Here is a 12,681-nt window from a genome sequence, read left to right on the forward strand (position 1 = left end):
ATAAATTTTTGGCAATTTTAAAAGGATTTTAAACAAATTTTAAACGAATTTTTACGACGATTTTAAATAAAAATTACTCATACACAATGAATTTCATCGCCAGGGAGTCAATATTACCAAAATGTGGTTAAATCTTTTCAAAATCAGGTTCGTGACTCACGATAAGACGCGTGGCAATCCAAAGTTTGACTCTTGTTTGAAAATACAATTCTCGAGACCGAGGGCATTGACCCAAATTATCATCAAAGGGGATTTCCCATGGCAAAACCGGTCCTTCCGGGTTCACCGGGCGAATAAAGAGTTATTAGCGTTTGTCTGCAGTAATTGCGAAGCCGCCTCGCGTCGCGCGTCAAAAGAACCCGGACACGACATTCCGGCATCAAGGTGGATTAGTGCTTATTTTTCAGCCTTTGTTATTACGATTTTTCCTCAGCAAGTTGACGTGCCGATAAAAAATTTTGCGGTCAAAGACAATTGCGAGAGTTGGAATATTATTATCCATAAAGATAAGGATTTCTTAAGATTGGGAAAAGAAAAACAAAACTGATAAGGTTCTGGGAATTTTAGAAGACCAGATCAATGTTACTTTTCGAGAAAATTTTGAAGTCACGATGGTGTCTTTTTTTTTGTAAAAGTCTCTGAAGAGACTTTTTAACAAAAAATTGAGCGGACATTTCAGGGTTGAAAAATATGTTTCGAAGGGTGGAAGAACCATGAATGAATTTCTTGTTATAAGACGATGACAAAAGTTATCAGAGGAGATTGGGGCGGGGTTGAAATTCCGAACTTGAAAAATTCCGAAAGCGTCGAATTTTGAATTTTTCGGTGGCGACACTTGAAGTAAAGAAATCAAACTTTGACGAAACATCAAAGTTTCCAATTTTCCAAAACCCGACGTTCAAAGTTCCGGAAGTGCGAGAATGAGAAAATTAAGAAAATCTGTAACACCGAAATTCCGAATGATCGAAGATTTTCGGTTTTGTGAAATTCTACCGCTTTGATTTTTCTTTATTTTCTGATTCTTCACACCCACTCTCGTTGAGTAAACTACGCTGTACGAATATATTTGAATTTTCAAAACATCACCCCATCGAAACTTTATATTTCGCAATTCTGCTCCATCAGAACCTTACTTTTCGGAACTTTGCTCTACCGTAACTTGAATTTTTGAAATCTTGCATTTCGGAACTTTGTCATCTCTCCAAAGTTTGATCTCTCTCCTTCAAGTCTCGCCACCAAATAATTCGGAACTATGCGTTTTCGGAACTTTTCAAATTCTCAACTTCAACCCTGCCCCGGGACATCGACGACTTCGAAATAGCAAAAGTCTTATCCGACCTTCGAAAGGCGAAGAGTTTCGCAGTCTCGAATCGGGTCTTCGAGCAAGACCGAATGTTTACACGAAATGTTTATATGAAATACCGAGCGTTTGCCCGGTGATTGCATCGTACAGACGTTGAACTTTCGAGTACGAAATAGGCAATGATAAACGAGATTGGTACCAGTTCGAGAAAGGCTGTGCAATAATTCAAGCGATGGTTTCGAGGGCGCGTGTAACAGCGATAGCAATATAAACAATATCTATTAAGCATTCCCGAGTAGCGCAAGCTCTCTGACCCGTGGAGATGCGGTTTTGAATAGAATATACGGCACGTCTCCATCCTCTGAAACGTATCGGCGTCGAGCAAGCGACAGCGACAGCAACAGCAGCAAGTTGCGTTCAAGGACGATGACCACTCGTTGTTGAGCAAACTCAGATCACGAAACTCGCATCAATTAAAAGTAGAAAATTGTAGAAAACAACAAGTCGGCTCTCTCTCTCTCTCTCTCTCTCTCTCTGGTGAATCGCGCGGTTATTATCATCACTATTAAACCATGGTGCAATACCCACTTGCAGTTGGCACGGTGAACGCGTACGACGGATATACGATGATTAATCGACACGCGCGACTTTGACGATTTAGGATTCGGAATTTCGAAAGGGAGCAAGATAAAATAATCACCGCCAATCTTGTCGTTACCGACAGAGGAGCTAAACGCGAATTAAACGACATTCTCATCGTGTGACGGACGCTGAGCGAACGAAATCGAACAACGCAATTATTGAAATATTAGCATTTTGAGAAAGGATTCTTAAATAACTAAATTTTTGTGTTCTTCGACATATTCCGATGTATCCAGACTCATTTTCTTCATCATAAATATATCCGAAAGTTTCAAATAATGGTTATTTCAGGAGTGGATAAACTTAGTTACAGATATCAGTTCGTTAATCACATCGTCGCGTTGTACACTGAGAAAAAATTTCATTTGTTACGGTAACTAGAAAAATTGAGTAAAACGGGTATCGTTAAGAGAAGCTGTTTGAATATTGTTGGAAATACGTAACCAGAAGACGCTATGATACAAAATCGATAGATATTTTGAATGTTTTTTCAGATAACTCGAGGAAATCTGCTCAGCGAGGAGAATGAGGCCGAAAAAATGAGAATAGTACGAATAACACTGAATTTTGATAATTTTGAAGGTTCTAGTTATCGACCTCTTTTCCCAAATCGTTGATATCTCAGGTTGCGTTATTCACATTCGTCCAGAAACATTTTTATCATAAAGTGTCCACACGTAGTTCCAGCGATTTTTTAAACAACATTCCCTCTTTCAATTCGTCCATCTTTTTCCCAACACTGGTTCTGCATCATCATCATCATTATATCATGTTCAATCGCACGCGGCATCCTCTGGGCGAAAATGGATGCGAATTCTTGTACATTGATCGATAACAATCTGTCACAGCGTTTGAATCGCTTCCTCGAATGTCACGTCAAACGTATGTATATCATAGTCGTATATTTTCATTGTACCGCGATCAGTCACTTTTATCGCAGGAATGGGATGCGGTATGTCGTAGAGCTTGCGCAACGGCGGAAACCGTGTTGCGGAAAGAATTATCACCCTCCGAAAGCTCACCTCGGAACAAATCCTCGGTTATTCGATCCTCCTTCGTGAATCAGCCGATCGCTACGTCGAACGTGTTTTTATATATATATATATATATATATATTTATCCTTGATTCGAGTTATATTATCAATTACAGGAGGGATAACCCTTCGCCGGGAAATATTTAAAGCCCTTCTGTCTGTAACGCGGCGCGGAAAATCCTTCGAACTACAAACGGCGATGGCATAAACGGAACTGACTTGCGATCATCATCGGTACGATACAAGATCCTCGTTTAAACGAACGAACGAATCGAACGGTACGTGATTTCCAGAGAAAGTTCCGCGGGCCGAGAATGAGATGGAAGAAAGCAGCGGCCTATGGGAAAGATACGAAAAAAGTAACAAAATACGGCGGGAGGGAGGACAAAGAAAGAAAAAAAAAAAAAGAAAAGAAATTTAAAAAATCGGCGAAACATCGACGGGAGGAATCGCCTGTTCGAGTTACTTTTTAGCCGCTTTTCATTGGCTCAAACAAGATAAATACCGCAGTGACTGACTGTCCTGTCTCCTCGTTCGTACTTATAACACTTATAGTAGGTAAGTGTGCCGCGCTTAGCTCAAGCCTCGAGTTCCAACCAAGACAAGACCCGGACTGCAGACAGGACTCGGAGAAGGCGAACGACACGGTCGCGGAATTCATTGTGCATCCTAGGTTTGTCCTATAGATGTTGTTCGTGCGCGTGTTCGTGCATCCGCGGAATTATCCACGGGCGTGTAATTCCGCCGACGCGGCGACGTGCAAATGAACGATCGTTAGTCCAGTTTCCAGTCGGCTGGCTCGAGTCGCCTTCGTTTCAACGGATGGAACACCGTAGGAAATTACGCAAGAAAATACTGTAGTACATCTTGAATTAGAATCGCTTTTAGGGATACGCGTCTCAAAGGGTAAAAACGGAACCTTTTTGGTATCGTTTCGTTTTTCGTTTGTCCGTCCGTCCCTTTTTCCCTTTTTCTCGGGGACCGGTGAAGGTACGAAGTTGAAATTAATATCAAATACTCAGATCTACGGTCCCTTGGAGGTGTGAAAAATTCAAGATTCTAAGTCAACGCGATCGAAAGATACGGACATTTGTGTCACCTATTTTTGTACTCGCAAACTCACTCGCCAATTCAATCAGAGTTCAATTCGCGCTTGTCCGGGTTTTGTTTTTTTTTTGTATATTCTCGAACCAAGAAAGAAGAAATTTTATTGCGAATCGGGGCGAGAAAGATTTGAAAACGAAACGGAATTTTGAGGTATAAGTTTTAAAGTTCAACACCGTTCGGCGTCAAATTCAATACCGTCGGTGTGAATTGTGCTTTTTTTCACACCCGATGGTATCGAATTGTATAGAATATTTCACTAATAATATTCGATCGTTTTCCGAAACGCGGAAGTCCATTTTGCATGGAATTTTGTAATTCTGTATATTAATATAAAAAGATTGTAAAAGTCAATAACAAAAATACAGAAACGGCAAAAAATAAAGATACAGAAAATTTCATATCTTGGTTTGAATTGCCATTGATTCGACCCTTCGACGTTTCGAAATTTTATGAAACAGATTTTTTTCTTCCGTCTAATTCGAAAATCCGATATCGCAGAATACCACGAGTATAACTTCTACGTTTTTTTTTATCATCTCCCAACATTTTTACCCCCAATCAATCACTAACCAAAGGAGTTAAAATTCACGCGAGTTATCGACTATAAAAACAAATTTTTTCACAACGAACATTGTGAAGATTTCACTAGTTTTGGGTCATTTGTTAGCCCGAGTCACGATTTCTCCTCGGGCACATACCGTTCTTCAAATCTTCTCAAAGATTCAATCCATCCAAACAATTCTCTCTGTCTTCATCCGCAAGCATTGCAAAAATTAAAAAAACCTTTGTTACATTCCATACGGTTGACTGTTCATTGTCAGTGTGATTATAATTTTCAACGGTTGTCTTACAGAGCGGACGACAATTTGCAAAGAAAATTTACTAAAGAGGATAATTAAAAGCGACTGTAAGTGCCGTTTTCATTTAGAAAAAAAATAAAATAAAATAAGAACAGAACAGTTTAACTACGTTTTTGAAAATTTTTCGCTTCAGTCGCACTCACAGCCTTTTTCGATTTTCCTCCTCAATTTCTTCGCACGCGTTTCACTTCGAATAGTCAATTTGTATCTTTGCACGCCTGCCGGCGGATAGTTGCTAGCCCATCGACCGACTGCTGCCGGATGATTTTTACTTTCGAAATATTTCGCTTCGCCATGCGCACGCGATACAGGCCGTTAATAAACAAAACGGGACCTGTCTCGGGGCCTCACCAAGGACCCAGATACCGCCTTGCGGTGCCAACGTACCTTACACGCCTCTCGAAACTCGTTTGGTCCACCCGTAAACTTACTCTGTACAGTACGAGGTATCAAAGACCTCGCTCCGAATCGGTGCGGCTAATATGGAGAGTGTGACACTTATTTTTTTTTTTTACAGCACCGACATCATAATCGGAGGAATTCGTTTTACGACAAGGGCCAAAAAAGCTGAGCAATAAAATATTCTCGTCGAATCTCCCACTCTTTTCACGATTCACTTTATTCGCCAATCGGTCGAAAACCGATTCATACGATTCCAAGGATCGGGGATGAGAATTGCCGAAGAAAGGTGAGAAAAGTGAAATTAAAATTGACAATAATTAGCGAATCGCTTGACCCGCTCACTTTTAAATTAATATATTTACCCAAAATGCCCGTAATCGAGTAAACGGACACTTTTTGGACGATTTTGAGATGTTTCGAACATTTTTAAGAAATTGATGCTTCGTTTGCTTTGCGTTTTTCTTACAATGCGGGAATAATTCTACAAAAATAAATAGCTGCAATCAAATTGACAGAAAGTTTAACTCCTGTTTCATATACTTAACAATTATTTAATACGTAGTATATTTCGAGAAAATCGTACATAACCTCAAAAATGTTGGTAGCCCTGACGAAACAACTGCTTTTGCTCGCGAATATTAGCGCATGCGCGTTAAAACGTTCGGTCGTTAGCGATTCGCTTTATAAATTAAATATGCGTATAAAACTTTTACTCACAATTTTCATTTTATTTTATTTTACAGTCGCGTATTGTTTCTGTTCTCGATGACACTCGACTAGGTCTAGAATTTACAGATTATTACTCAAATTTGAAATCGAAATTTTTGCGTTTGTCAACTTATTCGTATCAATATATCCATAAAATATAAATTTCGATCAACGACTTTACAGGAATTCCAGAGAAGAATTAAAATCAAACTTTATTATTTACGATGCTGTGCAACTGTTTTGTAGTAATTAAGGAGAAAAAAAACTATGGAGTTTAGTAATTCCCTGGCTCGTTGGGATTTTATTTTCTTATTAAAACACCAAAACTTGGTACTTGAAAATTTACCATGATATCGATTGAAGGAAAACATCGAGCAACGAGACCGGTTGTTCTAAATTTTATTTGTCTACGTGAACATCAAATCTGATTTCCAGCTCAGTCCCTCAACTGTGTGACTCGAGTTTTCAAGACTCAGGATTCATTGCAGCTTTCATCGCGCAATGACGTTAAAAAAGAAGTTAGAAAAAAAAAAAAAACCGAAAACAAAGCCTGTGAGATGCTTATACGATTACAGCTAAGTGGCAGCATTTTTTTTTTTTTTAAACCTCCTATTAGGAAGTAATGTACCGAGCGTGATGTAAGCACTAAATTTTTGCACGAGTATATCGCTCGCTGACCTTCCTAATCCCGGAAATTGCAGCACAGTGAGTCGACTGATACAGAAATACAAGGCGTGCTTAAATTAATCGCAAGTCTGAGCATCGTGCGATTTATAACTGACGTGAGAGAGCAAGGAAATCGCGATTGATGAGGCCCCGAAAAAATTGGGTCCGAATAAATAGCCTCAAGCGATCTAGCGGCGAATATTTTTGCGAATTGTAACCACGTTGTGAGATTACAAACAATTCCGGTATTGTGCAATTAAAGAGGAAAAACAAGAGTTGCCGATTATGCAGCAACACTTTTATTTATTTACACCAGCCGCGAAAATATGTCGCAACAGTTTTGACGTAATTGATTTAAAAATTTTTACATTTTTAATTACATATTTCACGCTCAGAGCCGGAATCGCGTCAAGGTTTATAATAATAGCGACAACAAATGACGCAACTTCACATGAAATGCGAGAGAAGTGATGAGAATCTGGAAACAGGTTGAGTTGTATTCCTTTCGTTGTTTGGTAGTTTTCGTTAATTTTTCACATGCCGTGCCTTGTGCGCAGAGCCTGTTCTACAGTAGACTACAAATTATACATACTAAGCTCAGAATTATACAAAGCCGAATGTTGTCTCATGATATGGTAATAAAAATATCTTGAAAAACAGGAACCTTGCTTGTTATTACAATAATTGTAACCGCAATTATATTCAGCTGGGAGGTCATCGAGCCGTAGAAATATGCCTTATTTTTCTTATACTTGGCATATTTTTATATCGCATATACACATATACACACGTATTATTTGCGTGCCTGATATTCCCGAGGTCGCATACATTAAAATTTGCAGCATTTTACGAATCAGTTGTCGTTGTTCCAACGAACTCAATTCCGTCACGTTTTTATTTTACCTTCCGTCTTTGTGCGATAAAAAAAAAATAAAATAAAAAAAATAAAAAACAAACAAAATAAATATTTCGCAACAATCGCGTCGGTGCGGCGCGGATTCGATAATATGATAAGTCGGAAAATCGGCTCGAACCTGCAATACGACGTAAATTCGCGATAAACGAGAAAGGTTAAGAAACACGGGAATGAAATTGTAAAATCGGGATGGCTAACGAGGGCGGAACAATATTTAGACGAATCGGTGCCGATGCCGATAAAAGCGGAGAGAAAGAGAGAAATATTTATATATACATACATTTATACATATATATATATATATATATATATATATATATATGTGTATATAAAAAAATGTCTATATATAATATTCGAGCTCACCGGTCTACTTATTTCAATTGCAATCCTTCGAGTAGAATATCATTACGTGCATTATACAGTATGCAAGAAAATTACTGAAAGCATTCCCGCGCGGATTTTTTTCAATCTCGAACGTGTTGTTGTTTTTTTCTCTTTCTCTTTTGATTTTTTTTTTCCATCTGCTTTTCCCCTCTCGAGGCGCGTCGATATCGCCAAACGCGACGATCGCAATTTTCACGCTTTGAACGGCGTCGCGAATTACGTCGTGCGCCTGTTGTGATTAAACTGACGTTTTATTTTTCACCTCGTTTTCTACCTTCTTCTGCAGTATTTTCGCAACGTTCGCCCCGGGCATGCAAGAACGATGGAAAATCTTTCGGGACGTGGCGTTTTTTCCGCACATCCTGTAGATTTTCAAAGATTTGATTATAAATTTGCAAAAACATTAAAAATAGAAATAAGAAAATAAAAAAAAACATCGTCGTCGATCATTGCGTTGTTTCCTTTTTTTTTTTTTCGCTCCTTCTTTTCTCGATTAAATCCAGCGTCGCGCGGTTCGGTTGCAAAGTTTTAAACTCGTTACAAGTACAGGATTAAAAACGTTCGTGCAACAGTAAATTTTCGAGGACACGATAAACTGCGAAACGGTAATTATATAATTGATAACAGTCCGAGACGAAGGCTTGCGATTGCGAACAGCTGACGAATTATCAACTTTTGCAATAAACATACCTTCCTTGCTATCATAAATTTTGAGAACTTGATGGTTACGAAGTAAAAAAAAAAAAAAAAAAGATAAGAAAAAGATCAAGAGTTCTTTGACGAAAATCCCATCCTTTTTTTCTTCTAACCTACCGGAAATTACATTGTTAATATCATAGTGGGAATGAACGCAAACTGTTATGATAAAAAATTGCGACAGAAAATGGGAATTTCAGATACAATTGACTTTTTCCCTAAACTTGAGCGACGACAAAATGAAAAAAAGGGTATAATTCGAGTAATGATCTGCCTGATGAAGGGAAAAAAATTATTTCCACTCCAACGCGCTGGATAATTTAAGCAACTTCAAGGCCCGTGCGGGGCGGTTCGAGCCGATTTCGCATTTCGCGTATTCAACACGCTGCACGCGTGTCAATGATTCTGGAACTTAACGCAAACGCACGGGCATTTGAAAACGGCGAACGATAATTATTTCCACGTATTATACGTCCACGTATGTATACAACTATGCACAGCAATAATCTGCAACAATTACACGGCAATATTCCGCGAATGAAATCGCGCTGAGCCCGAGACGATGCGATTACAAAACGCTCTCGAATAAAATCTCCGAAAACTTGTGTAATTTGAATGAATTACGATAAGCGATAATAATTGTTTCTTTATTTTTTTGAATTAATTTATTTTTCGCGCAGAAATTGAAAAGTTTAGTTAAAAAGAAAAATAAAACAGCCGGTTTCTTTTTCTAATCGTTGCGATAAATTGGTCTTCTGAATAAAACGAGCCGTGGAGTGAATCCGATCGGATGTAAATCGGATTTTTTGCAATTTTTAAGGCACTTCGAACAAAGCATCGAGCTGCATAAAATATACGAAATAATCAATCGCTTCGTATTTTTTTTGAAACGGTCGATCTGAAAACAAAATTTTGTAAATTTCAGTACGTAGTCTTAATAGCGGAAATTTTTTTTGATAATATATTATTTCATTCAAAACGTTTTTCAATTTCAGATAAAAATACCGATTCATCTTTCAATAATTACGTGAAATAGGTAGTCAGTAAGTAAGACAAGGATAATAATTGATACTTTGATCGCACAAATTGATATCGTTTTGCGTGGTTAATCGAGGTGAAAAACAAAAACCGATTTCGAGAAATAACAATGGTCGATCAATCGAGTATCAAAAATGATCGATTATGCACGATTAATTAAAATAATCGATCATCTTTGATCGTTCTTGCTATTCACAATAATCGCAAGGATCGTTAAGGACGAGATTCTCGCATCGAGCCGTGACTTACAATTTTTGCGAAACTCGTCGCATTTCTTAATTGCAATCCGTGAGGAACGGCGATCGAACGCATGTTCCCCCACCGATCGAGTCTTTATCCAGTAAATTTTTAAGAGAAATATAACACTCTACACTTGTTGGGTAATAATTGAGTGACCGACGAAGCGGCGAGTTGATTTCGCTGACTTGAAAGGCAAATTCAAAACTCTTACTTCGCCGACGTATCGGTTTTGTGTGTTTGCTGTGCACATGCAGAAGCGTTGTAGCAGGCTTGATGAGTTTTTGCACCGCGTTCCAGTTCACCGCAACACGGCTCAGAATTATGTCAGTTACTTACAAATTTTCAACCGGCTCGTTGCTGCCTCGGTTGTTCTACTTATCCTTAAAACTGCTTGCTCGGCAGTAGCGATCGAAAAAATTAGCGACGTTCTTTTGAACGCCGGGTCAATATCCGAGCGAATCGCGCGGTTCGAGATTTTTTTTACTTGAAATTTTTCGATATTTATCAGGCATTCCACTCAGGCAAGTCCGTCGATGTATCCTCGCTGTGGGTGATTTTTTATTTTTTTTTTTTTATCATCAAATATAAAAAACATCTTTTATCGAGTTTTAGATTTTTTGGATAATGGGTTCGATTTTTACCGCCATCAAAAACACGAAAACCCAATTTTCGAATAAACAGCCTCAATCAGTTGGCTTTAAATTCTTCACAACGGTTCTTCAAATTTTTTTCAATTTCAAAAATTGATAAGAAACGAACGAAACGTGAATTTGTATTTTCTAAATTCATATTCAATTCGATTTTTCTTACCACTTTTCAATTACTCGTTTCGCTTGTAGCTTCTAAACCAAAAGCTTGCCCGTTTTCATTTTGACCTCAAAATTTTCGTCTTTTGACAAAAAAATTATCGAGAAAAATTTGCAGCCAATCGATCGGGGCTGTTCATTCGAAAATTGTGTTTTCGCGTTCTTTGGAGCAGTAAAAATTAAACCCCTGGTCAAAAGTATGTGAAACTCGGTGAAGGAAGTTTTTTTTTTTTTTTTTTTTCTTTTATACACTAAACCACACTTAAAAAAGAAAGAAAGAAAAAAAATTTATATATATAAAAAAAAAGAAAAGGGAATGCCTCGTACGTGTATTACAGGCGGATTGAAAAACCGCGAAATTGAAAAAGAAAACATATCTTTTTTACATTCATATACGTACAGTGTAATATGAGCACGTGGACCGGAGACCTTGTGCTGATTAAATATTGTATACCCGCGGGTTTTCGAGTTGTGTAATATTTGCTTTTAAGACAGGTGTGACGTTTGCTCTTTCATTATACCTATATAATATCCTACGCTCTGTGTAGCCGCCTGATACGTATTATAATTTTACTATCTATTTATAAAGCTGATATATTCGATCGATTTCACGATCTTTCGATAATTATTCGGTGCTTGATCCGATTTATCCGTAAGAAAAAAAAAAAAAAAGAAAATCACGGCGAACACGCTAAGCGAATTTTCTCAGGCATTAGTCGTGCACGTCGGCGTTCAAATTGAAAGAAAAAATTGTCGCCGAACTGCAAAATCGCGGGTTTTAAAATAGAAGGAATATAATCATATTTTCAAAGACGCGAAAAACTAATTTGTAGAACGTCAGAGTTTAGAAAATTGAAAATACAGGAAATTCGTAACGAATCTAACCTTTATATTTTTTCACTTCTTTATATACCCAGATCCTAATATTTTTAAATTTTATAAATGAAATTTACGCTCCCATAAAAATTCTTTGAAATATTTTCACTCCCACCTGCGCGTAATAATTTCCTCTGCGAAAAAATCTGTACAAAAATCGTTAAAAAATCGGTTATACTGTTTAAAAATTCCACACATGGATGATTAATTTTTCGCTAATAATCTCTCACGGTTTGCGCGATAATAACCTTGCCCCCCAGACTCGTTCGAAAAGTGAACCGCGCACGTCGATTTTCAAGGATCATCGATCGTTAAACTAACTGCACACGGTGTGGGACGTCGTCCGGCGCCGATCTCCGATCGATTTGAATCCGATTTTTTTTTTTCCCACTTGTCTTGCGACCGTATTTTATACCCATATTGCACGACATGCGTGCAGCGGCCAATGTTTCCCAACAAATTCGACACGCGCACGCAAAAACAATCGATTCGTCAACGCGCGTATTTCACGTACCGTTAAGCCCGCACAATTGTTATAACAATTCAACTTTCGCCAAATTTTACAATATCTCCAATTAATTAACCATTATTCGGCTGATTTCTGTCTAACTGTACAATTCTTATAAAGTACAATCGTTATTTTAGATTCTGGTCAATTTCTTTCCTCCCGATTTCGCATCGCGATCGGCTCGACCGATTTTCCTCATTTTCTAAAATACACGATCCCGATTCGTTTCTTCGTCGCATTTTCTGTAACTTCACGAAGTAATAACTACGTATATAATATTATGATTATATGTTTTATATATATATATATATATACATATGTGTGTCTGTATTCGCGCTTTCTATCCCAGCTTCCGAGCCTCTGCAACATAGCACGGGGGCCTACTTCATATTTTATAACCATATTATATATATATTAGGGTGGGTCAAAAAAATCAAGTATTTTTTTTTTTGGATTCGACACACGAAAACTAGTTCCTAGCTACCTCTAGAAAGT

The 12,681-nt window shown here is 37.9% G+C and overlaps 2 protein-coding genes across 2 annotated transcripts in view; one reads left to right on the top strand and one right to left on the bottom strand.

Annotated features, from left to right (window-relative positions):
- Positions 1–12,681, bottom strand: part of LOC124216916 (very long chain fatty acid elongase AAEL008004) — a 32,321-nt gene that overhangs the window by 16,859 nt on the left and 2,781 nt on the right. The window lies entirely within an intron of this gene.
- sit (stuck in traffic) overlaps positions 5,488–12,681 on the top strand; it is a 49,898-nt gene continuing 42,704 nt past the window's right edge. The window contains exon 1 of the mRNA XM_046622029.2: positions 5,488–5,634. The gene's annotated coding sequence lies outside the window, so the exon portion shown is untranslated. The remainder of the gene's footprint in view (positions 5,635–12,681) is intronic.

Source organism: Neodiprion pinetum, chromosome 4 (assembly GCF_021155775.2).
Source record: "Neodiprion pinetum isolate iyNeoPine1 chromosome 4, iyNeoPine1.2, whole genome shotgun sequence".
Taxonomy (NCBI): domain Eukaryota; kingdom Metazoa; phylum Arthropoda; class Insecta; order Hymenoptera; family Diprionidae; genus Neodiprion; species Neodiprion pinetum.